At 42.4% G+C, this 21,241-nt stretch overlaps 1 pseudogene; it reads left to right on the top strand.

The window, feature by feature from the left end:
* Positions 1 to 231: 231 nt before the first annotated feature.
* Positions 232 to 18,827, top strand: LOC148138974 (putative G protein-coupled receptor 139; annotated as a pseudogene).
* The last annotated feature ends 2,414 nt before the right edge of the window (positions 18,828 to 21,241 follow it).

Below are 21,241 nucleotides of genomic sequence, written 5' to 3' on the forward strand. Positions count from 1 at the left end.
TCATTATCATCAAACCTGCACTTGACCAAGTGTGATGCCACAGATTAGTAGCAAAACTGGAGAAAATCGGCATCACGGAAACCTGTGCACTGGTTGAAGTGAGACCTGGTACAAAGGAAGATGGTTGGGGTTGGTGGACAGCAGCCATCTGAGCTCCAGTTCCCCAGGCAGGTGTATCTGTGAAAGCGTGTACATCAGAAATGGTAAAGTAAGGCACCATACTACGACGGGATGATGGGTTGCTCCCTCGTTAGACAGAGACGATCGATGATAGATAAACTGTACAGTAAGTTTTCCGCAAGTCAGCTGGATCTCGGTTGCTGCCGGACCTCCAGTGCTTTTCCAGCGCCTCACTTTTCGAACCATATAAATTCATTGGCCGGAAGAGTATGTTAGAGGCTCGGTATTCTGCAGCAACAACTTCCTTCAAGGTTGCCTAATGCCTCCACACCATCTATAAGACACAAATTGAATGTGTGTGTTTTCAAATACACATTGCATCTGTACAACTTCACCCCACATCCGCTGATATTCAGTACCAGCAAGGCCTGCCATCTGCACGATGCTCTGCAGAAATATAACAACGTTCCTGATAAAGTAGCTCTTAAACCAGGACCATCAACAAGTACAAAGGAAGAAGATCCGTGTGAGCACACCCATGATCAAATTACGTTCCAAGCCATCCACCGTCCTGATTTGGAAATATATTGCTATTCCTTCAGTTCACTGTTTCACGTTCCTGCACGAATGCTGGTATAAATCTACCTACAACACATGGATTGTAGCAGTTCAATGTGTCAGCTCAGCTCCACCTTCTCAAGGACAACAAGGGATGGGCAATAAATACTGGCCTAATCTCATTCAATGAATTAATTAGAATGAAAAAATATTTTTGAAACCTACCCAATCCTGGAAAATGAGTTTTGAGTTTTGTGAGTGCAGGCTGGTTTGGTTCAATTAGTACCTTGTTTGTTGTGAACAGCTGAAGGGATATGCTGCTTGAAACACTCTGTCTTTCAGAGGCATGGCCGTATACCTAGCATCACACAGACACTGACATTTACAAACCACACTACTGAGCTGTGAGATAGGAAGAAACAATTGAAAATCTACACGTATCTGACTGGAGATTACTCGGACACTCAGTAATATTATTGCCACGAAAGTTGTTATGGGGATATTCGCACGCACATTAGTACAAGGGAAAATAACTATACTTTCAAAGCCGTTGGACTTAATAATAATTTGGTCTTGGGAGTGGTAACAAGACTCATCATTTCAAAGGCACTGAGTGTGAGCTGTGCACTGTTTTCATCATATTGTTGTCACAAAAGTGAACTGAAAAGAAGGGTGGATTTTGTTCATATCAGAAAATCGAGAAGTGAGACTTCGCAAACCATGTCGAACCAACAGTAAAAATACTTTGCTCTTAATGGTTAGAACATTTCAGCAGCAGGATTGAACCGAAACTGTAGTTTCAGTATACAGTAGGTTGAGAGTAGTGAGGTCAGAAATAATGTTCCAAGGTCGCAAGCGGGTACCGGCAAGCAAGACGTTGGTTGGAAGTGTGTCTACTTCAACGCCAAGAGCATCTGCAATAAGGTGAACATGCAGCATGGATTGGTGACTGGGATGTCGATGTTGTGGCCATTTCAGAGACATGGATTGAGCAGAATGAATGGTGCAGTTTCCGCGATTCAGAGGTTTGAGCAAGAATAAAGAAGATGGAAAAAGAGAGGGAGGTTTTGGCATTGTTATTAAAGGATCGTATTACGGTTGCAGAAAGGACGATTGAGGACTCGTCCACTGGCGAAGTATGGGCTGAGATGAGAAACAGGAAAGGAAGGCTCACACTGTTGGGAGTTATCTCAAGGCCTCCGAGATTAGATTACTTACAGTGTGGAAACAGGCCCTTCGGCCCAACAAGTCCACACCCCCCGCCGAAGCGCAACCCACCCATACCCCTACATTTACCCCTTACCTAACACTATGGGCAATTTAGCATGGCCAATTCACCTGACCTGCACATCTTTGGACTGTGGGAGGAAACCGGAGCACCCGGAGGAAACCCACGCAGACACGGGGAGAACATGCAAACTCCACACAGTCAGTCGCCTGAGGCGGGAATGGAACCCGGGTCTCTGGCGCTGTGAGGCAGCAGTGCTAACCACTGTGCCACCGTGCCGCCCACAAGGCGGAGATATAGAAGAAAAGAAAAAAAAGAAGATGCTCGATAAGAGGGGGAGTGACAGGATAGTTGTAATGGGGAACTTTAACTTTCCAAATACTGACTGCAATTACAATAGCTGAAAATGTGTTGCTGGAAAGGCGCAGCAGGTCAGGCAGCATCCAAGGAGCAGGAGAATCGACGTTTCGGGCATGAGCCCTTCTTCAGGAATGAGGAAAGTGTGTCCAGCAGGCTAAGATACAAGGTAGGGAGGAGGGACTTGGGGGAGGGGCGTTAGAAATGCGATAGGTGGAAGAAAGTCAAGGTTAGGGTGATAGAGCGGAGTGGGGGTGGGTGCGGAGAGGTCAGGAAGAAGATTGTAGGTTAGGAAGGCGGTGCTGAGTTCGAGGGATTTGACTGAGACAAGGTGGGGGAAGGGGAAATGTGGAAACTAGAGAAATCCAAGTTCATTCCATGTGGTTGGAGGGTTCCCAGGCAGAAGACGAGGCGCTTTTCCTCCAACCGTCGTGTTGCTATGGTCTGGCGATGGAGGCGTCCAAGGACCTGCATGTCCTTGGTGGAGTGGGAAGGGGAGTTGAAGTGTTGAGCCACGGGGTTGTTGGGTTGGTTGGTCTGGGTGTCCCCGAGCTGTTCTCTGAAACGTTTTGCAAGTAGGCGGCCTGTCTCCCCAATATAGAGGAGGCCACATCTGGTGCAGCGGATGCAGTAAATGATGTGTGTGGAGGTGCAGGTGAATTTGTGGCGGATATGGAAGGATCCCTTGGGGCCTTGGAGGGAAGTAAGGGGAGGAGGTGTGGGCGCAAGTTTTGCATTTCTTGCGGTTGCAGGAGAAGTTGCCGGGAGTGGAGGTTGGGTTGTTGGGGTGTGTGGACCTGACGAGGGAGTCACGGAGGGAATGGTATTTTCGGAACGCTGATAGGGGAGGGGAGGGAAATATATCCCTGGTGGTGGGGTCCGTTTGGAAGTGGCGGAAATGACGACAGATGATACGATGTATATGGAAGTTGGTGGGGTGGTAGGTGAGGACCAGTGGGGTTCTGTCCTGATGGCGATTCGAGGGGCGGGGCTCAAGGGCGGAGGAGTGGGAAGTGGAGGAGATGCGGTGGAGGGCATCACATCTGGGTGGAAATTGCGGTCTTTGAAGAAGGAGGCCATCTGGGTTGTACGGTATTGGATCTGGTCCTCCAGGGACCAGATGCGACGGAGACAAAGGAATTGGGAATATGGGATGGCGTTTTTACAGGGGGCAGGGTGGGAGGAGGTGTAGTCTAGGTAGCTGTGGGAGTCGGTAAGTTTATAGTAAATGTCCATGTTGATTCAGTCGCCCGAGATAGAAATGGAAAGGTTTCGGAAGGGGAGGGAGGAGTCTGAGATGGTCCAGTTAAATTTGAGGTCGGGGTGGAAGGTGTTCGTAAAGTGGATGAACTGTTCAACCTCCTCGTGGGAGCACGAGGCAGCGCCGATACAGTCATCGATGTAGCAGAGGAAAAGGTGGGGGGTGGAGCCAGTGTAGCTGCGGAAGATGGACTGTTCCACATTTTCCAACGAGGAGGCAGGCATAGCTGGGGCCCATGCAGGTGCCCATGGCTACTCCTTTGGTTTGCAGGAAGTGGGAGGATTGGAAAGAAAAGTTTTTCAGAGATTATAACAGTTCAAGCACTCCAGATGTGTCAGTATTTGTCAGATGTGTGCAGGAGGGTTTCCTGACACAGTATGTCGACAGGCCAACAAGGGGCGAAACCATATTAGATTTGTTACTGGTTAATGAAACCGGCCAGGTATGCATTTGTAGGTAGATGAGCACTTTCGTGGTAGTTACTGCAATTCGGTTATGTTTACTTCAGCAATGGAAAGGGATAATTATATACCGCAGGACAAGAATTATGGCAAAGGCAATTACGATACGATTAGACAGGATTTCAAATGCGTAAGATGGGTAAGGAAATTGTGGGGGATGGGCATAATTAAAATGTGGAGCTTATTCCAGTAACAGCAATGTCCATGATAAGTATGTACCTGTCAAGCAGAGAGGAAGTTGTTGAGTGAGAGCCGGGGTTTACTAAAGAATGAGATGCTCTTGTCAAGAGGAATAAGAAAGCTTATGTAAGGATGAGATGTGAAGGTTCATTTGGGGCTCTTGACAGTTAAAAGCTCGCCAAGAAAAACCAAACAGTAACGTAAGAGAGCCGGGAGGGGACATGAGAAATCGTAGGCAGATAGGATCAAGGAAAACCAATGGCTTTCTATAGTTGCATCAGGAATAAAATAACAAAACATAGAAAATGGAACATGGAGCAATACATCGCAGAACAGGCCCTTCGGCCCTCGATGATGTGCCGACTGTGAACTATTCTCAGCTCCTCCCCCTACACTATCCCATCATCGTCCATGTGCTTATCTAAGGACTGTTTAAATCTCCGCAACATCAGCAGTTAGGGCATTCCACGCCCTCTCTGCATATAGAACCTGTCTCTGACATCTGTCTTAAATCTATCATTCCTCAATTTGTAGTTATGCCCCCTCGATCAAGCTGATGTCACCATCCTAGGAAATGACTAGACTAAGATGAGGGCCAATCAAGGATAGAAGTCAGAAGTTGTGCATGGAGTGTGAGAGATAGTGGAAGCGCTAAATTAATGTTTTTTCATGACTTATCACACTGGTAAAAGACAATGTTCGAGAAGAACATCGAGATGCAGGCTATGAGAATAGATGGGATAGAGTTTCACAAGGGGGACGTGTTTTTGTTTTGGCTCTGGCCACAATGAAGCTTGAGTGGAAAGGCTAGCATCTAATGTAGATTCAACTTTCACAGCGTGCCAGAAACAAGGCATGGGTTAAAGTCCACCAAGTCTCACTCAGTTTAAGGAAAACAATCATAGAATATTCCGAAGGCTGTTGAGGCTGAATCATTAAATACGTTCTAGTCTGAGGGAAGTATATTTTTAAGCAAATGTTACGGGGAAAATGCAGGAAAGCAGAATAGAAGATTATTAGAACAGATAACATCTAATTGAAATGAATTGAGGGGATGGGCACACTGTTGTTTCTCTGTCTTATGGCATCCTTTTTCCAATATATCAAACATTGACATGCAAACCTCCTGCTGACTCAACTCTCTCAGCTGATGGATCAGTGACCCTCGAAATGGAAAGGTAAAGCACCATATTCCAAGAGCTAGATAAGGTTACTCTCTTGTTATACAGAGATGAATGGTGATGGTTTAACTGGACCGTCATGATGACTCAACAAAGAGAGGTTTCAGTAGATCAGACCTTTGTAGTCACGTCAGTCAGTGCAGGAACGGAACACACACACTTTTGGCATTACTTTGCGTTACAACAAAGCTGTCGAATTATTTAAGCTCAGCTCGTTAGGGTAGATTTTGTAAGATTAATCTGTTCTGATATGTAGTAATACACCGCTCGAACAGGTGTAATTTTATGCAATCTTCTTCGCTCAGGGAAAGGGACACTTTCAGTGAGTGCTCTCTGTCCTAGGCCAAACAATATTCAATTGTTTCATAAACGAGTGTCCCTTCTCTGTGAAGTCAAAAGTAGGTGTGATCGCCAATGATTGGCTAATGCTCAAGACTTGACAATGTTTGTCATTTCTCAGATATACATTTTGTGTAGGCGTGCGCTGGAAAGCGACATTTGCATTACACAGGTGCCAGTCAATGATCACCTCTAATAATAAAGATTTGGAACATATCCACTAACGTTCAATGGCATCACTATCACTGCACTCCCAAATACCAAGATTGTGGGGATTACTGTTCACCAGAACTAGACGAACTATATAAATGCATTCCTCATTATTGTGAAGGACTTATGCCTGAGAAGTCGACTCTTCAGCGGCGTCGATGCTGCCTGACCAGCTGTCCGTTTGCAGCGCCACTATTTTCGACCGATAAAAATTCGTTGGCTACAAAAATATGTCGAAGGCAAGGAATCCCATTGACATCGTTTTCCTCGCGATTTCCGATGACTGTCCACCACTTATAAGACATACGTTGAATGTGTGCGCGATGAAATGCCCTCCATTTCACTCTCTGACTGCAGCCTCACACAACATACACTGGCACTCAGTAGTAGCAATGCCTGCCATCTACACTGTGCTTTGCAGAAATTTACCAAGGCTCCTTACAAAGTACCTTTAAAACCAGGACCATCAAGAAGGACAAGGGCAGCTACATGGGAACAACACCATATTTACGTTCCGTTCCAAAACACCACCATACTTATGTGGAAGTTACTGTCCCTCCAGTGTCACTATTTCTTGTTCCCTCCCCAACAGCAATGTAAGTTTACCTGCAGCACATGAATTGTAGCGATTCAATGTTGCAGCTCACTACCGCCTTCTCAAGGGGAATAGGGCGCGGTCAATAAGACACTGGCGCAATCATATTTCAGGGATAAGTTAGAATGAAACATATTCTCCAACCAGGCCCAGTGCTGGACACGGAGATTTGTGTTTTGTGAGCAGAGGTTGGTTTGGTCCTGTGAACAACTGAAGATATATGCTGTTTTAAACAAACTGTCAGACTTTAATAGGCATATCTTATATACATCGCATCACACAGATACTGATATTCATACACCATATTACTGTACTGTGAAATGGGCAGAAGCAATTGAAAATGTATTCATATCTGTTGTAGAATGTTGAGACACACAGTAATACTGTTGCTATGAATATGATTGTGTGTGAATATTAGCACACAATATTAGTACAAGGGAAAATTACTGCATGTTGCGAAAGTCATAACACTTAATATTAATTTGCTCTTGGGTACAGTAATGAGACTCATCATTTAAAAGTCCCTTACTGTGCTTTGTGCACTGTTTTTATTATATTGTTGACATAAAAGTTAACTGAATAAATGAGTGGATATTGTGCTTATTGAGCAATCGAAAAGTGGGTATTATCCAATAATGTCGGACCTTCAGCGAAGAGATTTTGCTGTTAATAGTTGGAGCAATGCTGAAAACACTGACATAGAAATCGCTAGATTTTGTCTCACACAAGGACGTTGGGCTGGGTCATGCTGGCCATCAACTTAGCTGCACATTTCTGTTTGGATACTGACGTTGTGGAGCTGATATACACGCTATAGGATTTATGAGGGATTCAGTGCAGGATGCCATATGCTACAGGAGTTTATCATCTTTATATCATCTCCATTCAGCATCTCGTCCAAGATCGGAACTACAGAGTTTAGGTGAAACATCACAACAAATAAACTTGCAATATGTACTTGTTTTGAGGTGAATTTTAGAAGTGTTTAAAGTGCTAGCCCTTTGGCCAGTCTGCCCCACGCATTCTCCTGTTCTTCTGGTATGTCTCTAAATGGTCAGTTGTGACGGATTGTGCAAATAACTGTCCAGATCCAGATTTAAAACTCTTTGGACAGACTTCCCAAATGGATTTGGACTTAGTAGGGAGGCCCAGTTGTACGATGTCTGAATTCATACTTCTCTCAAGATCATTTTCAGCAGTTTTGCTGCCTGCAAGATAGTGTGTTCACTGATCAGAACATGAATCAGCTTTTTACGACAGTCACTGAATAATGAAAATTTTAAGTGTGCACTCTGGTAATTTAATTATTGTTCACTTCAATTGTTTTCAACTGAACAACAATGGTGTTTGCTTTATTTTAAAATATGTGAGAAATAATGTGATATTAATTCTTCACTGTACAAAATATACGAAGTGTAAATGTGACCTGCTGTATATTTCCCATAGACCAATCAAGCAACAGTCAGATATTGTCTGTAATGATTCTGCAGGTTTCTATGACCAACACTATGTTTTAGGCATCGTCACCACCCTCACTGCGAGGTTCCGTCCACTGATAGGCCAGAGCGAGGCGGGGGGAGGGGGGAGCGGGGGAAAGCTCATTGGTATATAATCAATAAAGTACTCAGCATGGATGCTGGATTCGGTGGCCACTACCCTGCTGTGCAGCTGGTTATGAGGGAATCAATAAAAGGGAAATATATAATTGACTACATCATAAGCATTCCGCCTGCTGCAGATACACCTCTCCATTTACTATATTAGTAAGAATGGCCACTGCCCAGGCCTTCTGAGGGGGAATGGCCATCTTCACATTTTGTCGAACACAAAATAATATGACGGAACCTGTGTGCTGAATGGGACACACGACAAACAGATTGAGCAACTAATGACGATGTGTCCGTGGTGTGCAGTGGACCATCAGCAACATCAGAAACATATTCTGTACAAGTCATACATTCTGTGACTTCATGGCCCAGCATTTTGCCCACTCTACAGTAACCATCAATCCCGCTGGGATCCACCCTGTGTCAATGATGAATGCAGAAGTACATGCCAGGAACAGCACAAGCTAAACCTAGATATGAGGGGACAGTCTGGAGAAACTCTTATTGTCTTCCGCTGCAAGAGAGACTGACTTGCATGATAAACAGCATAAGCAGCAAGTGCTCAACAGCCCTCAGTGATCCCACAATCAATGGTTCAGATCTATCTCTGCGGTCCTCCAACGTGGTGTCATAAAGATAGTGTACACTGAAAGCGACCTTTGGAGGAGAACGCTACTCTCCAACAATGCAATCCCCAGTTGTGTGGGAGCACAGCACATCGGGACAAAATAAAACTACTGAATTTGTAACAACATTCAGCATGAAGAGCTGAGCAGATGATCCATTTCAACCTCCTTCAGTGGGCCCTAGCATCATATAGCTTTATTCCTGATGAAGGGCTTTTGCCACAAACGTCGATTTTACTGCTTCTCAGATGCAGCCTGAACTGATGTGAGCTTCCTGCACCACTAATCCAAAATCTGGTTTCCAACATCTGCAGTCATTGTTTTTACCTAAAATTATATACCTCAATGTTCAGAAAACTCGATTCACTCCACACAATGTCAAGAAATAGCTGGAGACACTGAAAATTGTGAGTCAACTCCGGAGACTGCCACTTTATTAGCCTAGCTGTTCCAATCCAGCATGAACACTGAAAACTGCAAACATTATGATAAGCTGCCCAAGTATATCCTGTAAGCAAAACGCATGGCATTTGCATTGCACTCATTCACTGATCCAACGGTACACGGTCTACCTTGTAAATGTGAAGGAAGTGTCAGTAATAATCTGATCAATCAGCAATAATCTGCTTAGTGTCATACAGTCAGTGTCCCGTCAGGCTGACTCATCTCCTGACCCCTTGTAAGCTCAGTTCAGACAGTGGAATTCTAAAGGGGCACTGCGAGCATTTGCTCCAAAAATCGAGGCAACATTTAACAGTGTGTGATAATAGATACCCGAATACAATTACAGTTAATCGGAATCTGAGGGAAACATTTTCCTGGTTGAAATTATCAGCAGCAAAAAGGAAAGAAAGGATTGTTCTGATCATCAGTAATTAGAACTGCAGAAGGCCTCTGCACCCATTTCTCGGAAAAGAGAGAACATGGAACATAAGAATACATTACAGGCCCCTTGGCACTCGATTTCGCACCGACCTGTGAAACCAATCAGAAGCTCAATTAACCTACACAATTCCATTGTCATTCTTATCTTTATCCAATGACTATTTAATAGTCTTAAATTTGGCGAGGGTATTACTGTTACAGGCAGGGCGTGGAACATCCCGACCAGTCGCTGAGTCAGGAGACTGCCTTTGACACTTGTCCTTTCTCGATCAGTCCTCAATTTAAAGCTCTGTCTCCACGTGCGAGCCATCACCATCCGAGGGGAAAAAAGGGTCTCACTGTCCACTCCATCTAATGCTCTGATTATCTCATATGTCTCTGATATTTCCTCTCATGTCTGTGTCACACTCCAGTTCCTTCACTGCATTCAAAACCCAGCTCTCCCGTTTCTCATGATTCTGCTCTTCAATGTTTTCACCTCTCGACCTTCTTCTCTTTAATGAGGACAGCCTGACGTCGCTCAGTCTTTCCTCACAATGCAAATTAGTTTTTAAACTTAAAAAGCTTCTTCAAGTAGAACAAGTAGAAAAGAGATATCTACAAAATTCCATGCAAGGACTGCCACAAACACTACATCGGACAAACAGGAAGAAAGTTCGCCACCAGGATACACGATCACCAGCTAACAAGAAAACGACACGACTCTCTCTCCCTCGTAGGCCTACACACGGATGAAAATAGCCACCATTTCGACTGGGACAACACATCTATCCTGGGACAGGCTAAGCAAAAGCATGCCAGAGAATTCCTCGAGGCCTGACACTCCAACCACAACGCCATAAACAAACACATAGATCTCGATGCCATCTCTCAACCCCTCAGAAAACGAACAGGAAATGACATCACCACAAACCCCAGGAACCCCATCCAGGAGAAAGATAAAAAAAGAAAGTAGGAGACAACAGCTTCGCTTCACTTGGAGATCGTCATTGATGATGTTACCGAACCAGGTAATGAAACGTCTTGATATCAAACCTACAGCTCAGCGAGCAAACCTAACCCTAAACCTCAACCTGAGCTACAAACCTTCACAAACCTTGCATGACATGGAAACCTTTACAGAGTTGGGCTGAGTATCGGCAGTTGAAATTCAATCTGTATTCATGCCAATGATTCATTGAGGAAGGTCGAATTTGAAATTTGAATACAGGGTTAAAGGCAGGATTCTTGGCAGTGCGAAGGAATAGCCGCATCTTGGGATCCATGTACTGAGATCCCTCAAACTTTTCATTCAAGTTGATGTAGTTGGTAAGAAGACATTTCTTTTCCTTTCATTAGCAAGGCGATTGAGTATAAGAGCCGCGAGCTTTTGCCGCAGCTCTGCATAATCTGGTCAGACCACTCTTGTATTATTGTGCCCAGTTCTAATCGCCTCATTATAGGAAAGATTCAGATGATTTCGAGAGGATGTTGCTTGGATTGGACGGCTCGTCTGACGAATTGACAGTGAGTGAGCTCGGGCTTTTCACACTGGAGCGAAGAAAGAAGAGAGGTGACTTGATAGAAGCAGTGGAAGGGACAGATAGAGGAGAGAGACAGAATTTTTTTCTGGGCTGAAATGCCTGTCACGAAATGTCATAAATTTAAATTGATTGAGGGAAGATGTCAGAGGTAGGTTCTTTACGCAGAGATGTATGGGTTGGTGGAATGCGTTGCCAGCAGTCTGAGAACACTCAGAGAAACTAGGAACATTTCAGCGATTGCTGAACAAGCACACGAATGGGAATAAACTGAGGGATGTGTAGTAAGCTTGACCTTAGATGAAATTAAATGTTCGGCACAACACCGTGGGATGAAGGGCCTGTACTTTGCTCTGCTGTTCTATGCTCTATGTTCTGTATTTTAACTTTTTTTCTCGAAGTGTGTGAAATTGGAAAAGCATAGCCGATCAGGCAGCATCGAAGAAACAGGAAAATCGACATTTCTGGCACAAGACCTTCTTTTAAAAAGTGCCATTCATCAGGAATGAAGGGCTTATGGCCACAAAATCGATTCTCCTGGTCCGATGATGCTGTCTGACCGGCTATGCTTTTCCAGCAACACACACTTCGACTCTGATCTCCAGCGTATACAGTGCTCACTTTCTCGCAAGTTGATTTTCATTTCAAAAAGAGATGTGAATTGATTTTTCATTTCATTTTTTTGCTACAGTTGAGCAGACCACTCGGCCCCAAGCAAAACAGAATTTATTTTAAAACTACAGCTAAAACACGAAAAAAGAATGCAAATGTAAATTATAATAACCTAACTAATAGAAAACCCAGCAGACTCAATGCATGAACTTAACCAAGGATCTTTACCAATTCTCGCAATATAAATATACACTTTGATAAAAGATGAATTCAGACACTATTCCTTACAAGTAGTGGAAACCTCAGGGAAAACATTTACCCAAAAATCATCTGCTGTAGCATGGAACCTTCTTTCAATGCATTGCAGCAGCTTCTCTGCCAGAACTCAACCAAACTAGACAAAATTGTAAACTGGGAGAACTGGCTACTCCTCTGCCATTGTACATTTGCCTATATTGGCACCTCTCCCTTTACGAACTCTCTAGAGCTAAAAAGAAAGGGAAAAATAACTTTGTTAAAGGGGCAGAAGCATCACACCTCATTGATCCAATGCACAATTTAAAAATGTGTTGATATTGGCTCGTTATTCCTTATTTTTCTGGGGAATGTGGAACCGTCTGGTTCACCTCATCAAATCAGATTGATCGACATTAAATTCTTTCCAAGGCGGAGAATAAATTACAAACGGAGCAGAAGCAATAGAACCTCAGCAGGACATTTCACCTTCTCTCCTGTTTATCATTTAAGTAGAATCACGGCCGAAAATTTGCAATACGTTCAAAATAAATCCAGGAAACCAGCCTGTTTTTTGTTTATTATTCACAACGAGTGGAGTCGACCAACAATTATTTATTCTCAATATCTACACGAGAGGAAGAGGGTTCTAAGCTCACTTTTTTCGATCATAACTGCCATTCCTATGTATGAGCACCAACGAGATTGCTTGGAAGGGTTTTTTCAGTAGTTTGACTGAATGTATGGTGATGCGGTTCCACTTCAGAAGAAACGTGTCGAGGAATATGCGAGTGCTGGTGTTTCCATGGGTGCACTATCATTGACATTCTAAATGCTAACGTTTCAGAAAGTGATGTCAGAAGACACAAATGAGTGAAGTTAGAGCAAAGAAACATGGAAACTGGAGGTTGCATTTGTCCACAGTCGAGTCAAGCATGCTCAGCCATTCATTATGACCGTGACTGATCTTGCATATCAACGCCATAATTCCACATTCGTTCCAAATATCTTGATGAACTTAGTCGTGTTTTCCTTCAGAGAATGCATGTATGGGTTACGTTTTTAAAGATACCAGTGAACTGAATATGATAGCCTGGTGTTGTAGAAAAGTTCAGAGTGACTGAAAATATCTTAAGTCTTCACTGAAATGGCAGACCGCATATTCTGAAATTCGAAGCACTGTAATAGATTCTCCAATCATGGGGAACTTTCTTCCTGGATCTAGTCGGTCGATACCTGCCTTGGTTTTTATACTTTGCTTTCAGAACCTTTTCATTCTTCTCACCTCCGTCCTGGACAAACCTGTACACATCCAAAATATGATCAACCTCAATGTCACCTGATTGAATCTGCACTGGAGCATACTTATTTAATTAAAAACGTGTACACTTGCTCTATATGCATATTATAGAACGTCAATCAGATTATCAAACTATTTAAAGTCCACAATGTCAAAGAGTTTGCATAAAAAGATTTTGCACCAGAGTTCACGAGCGACGGTGACATCAACTCACATGTGGCACTCTAATATACAATAAAAAAGAACAAAAAAACGAAGTAAACGGGTAAGCGATCTAGAAATATGAAAGAAGATTTCATAAACTTTATTTTTGACATATAACCAAGTTAAGGGAAAGTTTAGTGTAGACATTGGACCATTGGAAAATGACACGAGAAGAGTAATGTTATGAACAAGAAACGGTGAAGAACCTGAATCAATACTTTTCATCAGCCTTCATGGTAGACAGTTAGCATACCAGAAAGGAACGATAGTCAGGGGACAGTGATAAGTGAAGTGAACATCACTAAGATGAAGGTGGTCGGGAAACTGAAAGTTCTGAACGTAGATAAATCACCTGGACCGAAGTGATCCAATCCAAGGTTCTGATAGACATAGCTGTCGAGATATTCGAGGTACTATTGTTGACCTTTTGGCAAACAATGAGTTCGGGAGGTACCAGTGGCCAAGAAAATGATTAGCGTCACATCCCTGTTCAGGAAGGAAGTGAGGCAGAAGATGGGAAATTGTTGTTAGGTTAGCCTGGCGTCGTCCCCTGTAAGATTATAATGTCAATTGTGAAAGGTGAGATTGCAGATTACATTGAAATGTGTCGTAAAATAGGGTTTGAGAGAGAATAGCTTTTTCAAGGGAAGTTCATGCCTGATAAATCTGTTGGAAAACTTTGACGTCATAGCATCCAAATTAGACAAAGGAGAGCCAGTGTTCACAAACTTTCTTTGAGAAAATGGACCACACAGAAGTCTGTCTAATTTAAAGAAAAAGCCAGTGGTACAAGGAACTGGATTGGCTGAATGGCAGAAGGCAGAGACTGGTCAAAATGGATCCCATTTCAGAATGGCTATCAGTGAGTAGTGGAATTCCACACTGTCAGTGTCAGAACTCCAACTTTGAAAATTGCATCTTGATGATCTGAGCACAGCACCAACAGTATTGCTGCTCAGTTTGCAGATTGCACATTCATGCTTGGAATGTCAAGGAATTTTGGGGAAGCGGGGAGGCTGAAGTACACTTGGACAGGCTAGGATAATAGGTAAAGAATTGATGGATGTAAAACACTGTAGGAAAACATGGACTTGTGCATTTTGCTAGACAGAATAGATGTTCGGACAATTTCGTCAACTGGGACAGGTTTTGGAAACGTGAAGTGTAAATGGACTTAAGAGTTCTACTTCACGATTATCTTACTATAACATCCAAGTTCAGTTCTGTGTTACGGAGGCAAACACTATTTTGACATTCATGTCTCAAAAGAATAGGAATGCACTGCTCAGATTGTATAAATCTTTGATCACGTATATTTGGAAACATATGAGCAGGTTTGTTCTCTATAATTTGGGAAGGATATGCTGTCTTTGTTTGGTCGGTGGATTCAGAAGGCAATTACGATATTGATCCAGGGAATGAAATGTTTGTCATGTGAGGAGTGGTAGGGTTTGTACATCAAGGAATTTAGCGGGATGAAGGGAAAGCTCATTGAAATTTACAGAATGCTGAGAAGTCTGAAGAGGGTGGATTTGAAGAAAACATTTTCGCTCTTAGGAGGAACAGTGACCCATTGGCAGAGTCTCGGCGTGAAGGGAAGAATCTTAAGAAATGACTGAACGACATTTACCATTTGCTTCTGGTCAGTGAACATGTGGAACACATTTCCATAGTAGGCTGCACAGGCTAAGTGTGCCTAAGTTACAGACATAAATGCGATAAATTAGTTTGGGGATCAAACATTAAATGGACAAAGCAGGAGGACCAGGTTGTGAAACATATCAGGAAGATCTAATGGTGGAGCAGATTGAGTGGGCCAAATGAACTAATTTGCATCATGTATCTTATGGTCCAAACCGCTACTTCTGAGCTGTACTCGTTCCAAACATTATCATGCGTTCGCCTCAGCATTGGTTCCTGGATTTCATAATTGCCTCTTCGCTGCCCTCACTACACGATGCTATGGTGATCTCATTTTGTTACTTTTGAATAATCATCTTGCTTTACCAAGTTGTTTCCAACTGTTTAACTGCAAATCTAAACAATAAGGTAACGTCAGCGATCAAATAAATACACGACTTAATCTGACGTTTTAGCTGCCAAAAAACATGAGGAACCTGGCTGAAATAATGAGAAGAGATTGTATTCGAAATACTACCCCTCTTCGTTTTCTGCTATCAGCCACTTCGGTGGGCATACTCAGCGTGATTATGGGGAAAGAGAGCCACTGAAATAAACATAATAGAACCCTTCCTTTGTCAATGCTTCAAATGTAAAACAATGTTTTTTTCTGTTTGTTCATTGATCTAAAATTGAGAGCATGATGCAGTTTAATTGCTCCCCTGGAGACTGTCAGATAAAATAAATGAAGGTAACTTTGAATCTTTTACAAAATTAAACAGCTCAAATTCGAAAAGTGTGTTACTTTCGAACGGTCGTGCATGGGCCAGTGAAAGGGCTCTTCTATGCCATTACCTATCCCATTGTTGCCGTTGTTGGAATCCCAGGTAAGAAATGAATTGCAAAGAAAGTACATAGTTATTTGGAAATCTTCACAAAAGTTCTTTTTTTCCCTTGCCGATTTTTCTAAGGTTCACCCCTCTGTAAATATAAGGGATATAAACCAGGAACATATAGAGAGTAGTGCCATTTTGTTTATTGCATGTTTTGCACCATTAAGGAGAGTTTTAGTGCATTATTTGAACTTATATCATCGAGCAACGCAAGATTATATTCAATGATTTATATAACACATTTCTGTTAATAGATTGTGCAAATATGAATTAATGAATAGCATTGCCAAAACAGTAACATTTTGTATTATTCAGAATTAAATTTAACTTTAAACCAAAATAGATTCCAGAAATTTAATGACATATGTGCTTGCAGTTTAGTCAGGTGGTAAAGTGCATTTTCCTGCACTGATCTTAATACATCCACGCTGATAAAGAAGATCAGCCATGAAGTTGTTGAAAGGTACGGTGGAATGGCTGAATCTATCGCCGTATAAATTTCTGCAGGTTACACATTGTGTTGGATGTAATGAAATCAACAGTTGTGTGCAGGGATTGAAATACAAGTCTGCAATCCTATCTCATTGGGTAGTTATTTACGTAAGCTGCAACGGATCAACTACGTTGAATAGTGTAACTAATTAATATTTGATATTTTTTGCAGAGGTGAATTAAAATAAAATGGAATTTGTTTCATTAAGGATTTTGGCTTTTTGTTTGCATTTGGCATTCATCTTGCAAAGTTGAGTTAGTTATTCATCAGTAAGCGATCTATTTACTGTCGAGTTGACGGATTTCTTTCACCTCTTGCTCATACATCTGAACATGGAGTTGCTTTAGTTTGCACATACTGCAATATGAATGTTGTGGTATTTCAAAGGAAGTTGCGTAAACAGGTTTTACACAAAGAGAAACTGGAGAAGATTAAGAAGATGGTGAAATTGAAAGGGTCGAGATAATGTTTACAAGGATGTTGTCAGGGTTGGAGGATTTTAGCTATAAGGAGAGACTGAAGGGTTTGGGGCTGTTTTCACCGGGACGTCGGAGTCTGAGGGGTGACCTTATACAAGTTTGCAAAATAATGAGAGACATGGACAAAATCGTTTCTCTGTGTTCGGGGAGTCCTGAAGTAGACAGCATAGGTTTAGGGTGAGAGGGGAAAGTTATAACAGACACCTGAGGGGCAGCTTTTTCACACAGAGGACGGTACATGTATGGAATGAGCTGTCAAAGGAAGTGGTGGAGGCTGGTACAATAGCACCACTTAAAGGGCATTTGCATGAGCAGATGAATAGGAAGGATTTGGAGTGATATGAGCCGGGTGCCGGAAGGTTCTATGAGATTGGGCTGGGATATCTAGTCGGCATGGATGGGTTGGACCGAAGGGTCTGTTTCCATGCTGTGCATCTCTATGACTTTTTGACTTTAAGTTTGGATAAGAGGAGTGATATAGAGAAGGAGGGAGAGAGTGTGCTTTGAAGAAGGGAATTCAATTTCGATAATTGAGCCATTAACGTCACATCTGGAATGTTAAATACCATAATTATACAAGAGGTTATAATTGGAGAAAAATTGACATCTCAGATAATAATGGGAAACTGAACGGTCACGAGTAGCAAAACGAAAGTGAACAATGAAATTATTTACTGAAGAGAATAAATTGCCACCTGTGGTGTTAATTTGTAAGTTAGCAGAGGCCTAATACCCAATGTTTAAGATGCCAGTTGTGGATAATTCTGACTATTCTACTCACAGTTACCTGTGAACGTTGGTTAGCCCGCGTCTGAAGGTGCCACTGTCGTGGATCAGAAGGGTTTCAGTGTCAGATAGGGCGAGACAGTATATGTTCCTTGCGATCCACTTGTTGACATCTAGGTAATGCCATTCTTTATACTTGGTATTTCAACAAACTATTTAACTTTTTTGTCCATCACAGCCAACTTGGTGGCAATTGCAATTCTGTTCCGAGGGTGGTGCGGACTCTCCAGGTGCATCAACTACTATTTGATGGCCATAGCAATGACAGATTTCCTTGTTACTGTCACCGGATGCATACTTAACCGAATCAGCCGTATTTACTTTAGCTACAGTGTTCTGTCCACCACCCCATATGCAGACTGACTACAATTCTGGTCCGCTGCAGCCGGGATGGCTCCGTCTGGCTAACTGCAGCCTTCACCATCGACCGTTTATGTTCATTTGCTTGCAGAGCCTGAAGATCAGATACTGCACCAAGAAAACCGCCGTGCTCATCATAGGAATGATCTGCGTCCTATGTTGTGTTAAAAATTTCCCATTGTACATCATCTACAGACCCTTCTACATCCTGGATGGGGTCGCCTGGTTCTGTGGTATAAAGTCTATATTTTATACGTTACCAATCTGGCAGGGCCATGACTGGATGGATCACATCTTAACTTCCTTTCTCCCATTTCTCCTCATCCTGCTACTCAATGTCCTGACCGTAAAACACATCATCACAGCCAGCAAACTCCGTAGGAAACTTGTCAGTGCTGAAAATGGCAGTGATCCAGAGAAGGAAAACCGTAAAAGATCCATCGTCCTGCTCTTTGCCATTTCCCTCAGCTTCCTGCTGTTGTGGGCCACCGAATTTAGACATTTCCTGTACTTGCGTATTAAAGGTGATGCATACTTCAACAACGAGAATTTCAAAGTCTTAACCTACGTCCTGCAAGAGACAACGAACTTGTTTCAATTACTCAACTCCTGCAACAACGTATTCAAATATGCAGTATCCCAGAACAAGTTCCGTGAGGAGTTCAAGAAGGTGTTGCTGTGTCATTTTGTTGTGGTCATAAAACGCTGTGAAAAATAAAATTCCATAACAAAACACTGAGGTTTACCAGCGGACCTCAATCCTCCTGACTGCATTTATTTACTTTGCAGTTTTTAACTGAGTTCTAGTTCAGTTAGACAAAGCTAAGTCACAAGAAATGCATGTAAACTGCACCCAGATTTTCTCAACGTTCATTTACTCACATTGAAGAAACTCGGGATTTGAAGAAGAATCATACTGGACTCAAAACCTTGCTGTTGTTTGTCTCTCTACAGATGCTGAGTTTCTCCATCATTCATTCAACACCTCCAATTGCACCTCTCTGATAGCAGCCCTGCGGAAGGAGTTGTACGGAAGTGCTTGTTTCCACGTTGCGTAACTCTATAACATCCTCTTATATCAACTCTCGCACCCAATCATTATAAACAACCCAAAAGATCAACAGTTAACACACTTTCCTCCAATGAAAACAATTCTGGCCTGGAGACTCTTGCCACCAAACTACATTTTTTTCATATCTGGATGTAGTCCAACACAGAGATTTCCAAAGATAATTTGCGAAAATATGGAAAAATGTTAAGGAAATACAAAAGGAACATCCAGACACCAACTTCTTAAATACTTAGAAACTCTTTTGGAAGGGAATTCAGAGGAGATAGAGGGGTCAACTGACCAACTTGGCAGAGACATTCAAAGGACCTTCTTTAACAGCCTGAGCCATTGCATCTACTGTTTGGGGAGTCATGAAGTGTTATGATGCATTAAAACTACTTTCATTCCAGCACCTCAGACATTCAAACTTCATCTCGGTTCTGAAACAATGAGGAAATTTAGGAACAGAAAGATAACACTGAAAAGTTCGAAGTAAGAAAGCTCTGATTGTAGGAGAGTTGCTTGCTGTTGACAAAAATGAGTCTTCAGAGCAGCAATATGTATCTTGAAACCACTGACAGACTGTTTTCAGATTTCATTGAAATGGTGGAATTATCTATATTTCTCGTGCGATTGATCAGTATATTCTGCTACTAACCAAGAGGCAAATCTTTCAGTATCCAGTCGTCAAGACCAAGGATTTAAGATGGTGACTCGTCCGTGTAAGTCCTGACCTCTTTGCTCGTCAATAACCCACTCCATCTCACTTAAGTACACATGATGTGTCCTTATGTCCAGGATTTCATGGCGACGTGTTCCACAGATTCACTGCCCTCTTGGTCTCAGTTGTAAAGAGTTGTCCATTCACTGTGACATTTTGCCCTTGCATTCCAGGCTGTACAACTGGTGAAACTGTCTTCGCCTAGTTCACTCCATCCAGACTTCTCAGCATTCCACAAACAAAAATCAAGCTACTCTTTGAGTACAGACCCAGAGCCCTCAACCATTCCTTACATGAAAGCACTTTCATTCACGAGCTCATTCTACGAAATTACTTTGAACATTCTCCAAGGCCAGCTCATCTTTCCTTAGTTGCAGAGTTCAAAATTGTTTACAAAAATGTGAAATATATTATAACCAGAGCCTTATACAGTCTCAGCGATATGTCACATCTGATCTAAGTAGGCCCTCACTAAACGAATGTTCGCTTTAGATTTGCATTCCGAACTGACAACTAACCTACATGTTAACCATAGGAAAATCCAGATTAAACAATGCTAAATCCCTTTTGAACTTCAGATTACAGAAGTCGTTGTCAATTTGGAAAAGTATGTGCCTCTATTCTTCCGACCAAAGTACTGAATTGGGCTTTCCATTATATATTCCACCCGTCAAGGTTTTTTTTTCTTTCATTACAGTCATTCTGCAGACTGCTCGCTTCACTAATGTTACCCGTTCCTCCATATTTCGGTTGGGTTATCAGCAAATTGAGCATAAATCATATCTGTTCCTCCGTATAGATCCTTACTGTTTAACGGATACCTGCAAAACTCGAGTAATCACCTTTTGACTTCCAAAAAAGGAAAACTTTATCTGTCAGTCAACAAATGCTTGAGTTATATCAAAAGCAGCAGCTGATTGGAAAGCTCAGCAGGTCTTTGCAGCATATGTGAAGACGTTAACGTTTCGAGTCCAGTGACTGTTCCTCAGGACAATGGACCTTCCTCCTTTATCTTTGACAGTTCCATTCTCCGAGTATCTTTCACTCGTATCTCTTTTCAGCTGATACCATGCGGAAGAGATTCGATGGCCTTCTGGTAATCCAAAAAAAAGTCATCGGCAGAAGTTGGTACTGCAGACATTGGAGATTAGTGTCAAGATTAGAGTGGTGGTGGAAAACCACAGCAGGCCAGGCAGAATCCGAGGAGCAGGAAAATTGACACTTTGGACAAAAACCCTTCGAGTAAAAGCACCACGCTATTCACAAAAATTGTCATTGCCTCTTCAAGTAAATGTAACAGGTTTCGCAGACATGACTTTTCCTGGAAGTCGTGCTGATCCTAAAATCTTAGCAACAACAG

Source organism: Chiloscyllium plagiosum, unplaced genomic scaffold, assembly GCF_037043375.1.
Source record: "Chiloscyllium plagiosum isolate Xiang-an unplaced genomic scaffold, Cpla_swu_hap1 HiC_scaffold_38, whole genome shotgun sequence".
Classification (NCBI taxonomy): domain Eukaryota; kingdom Metazoa; phylum Chordata; class Chondrichthyes; order Orectolobiformes; family Hemiscylliidae; genus Chiloscyllium; species Chiloscyllium plagiosum.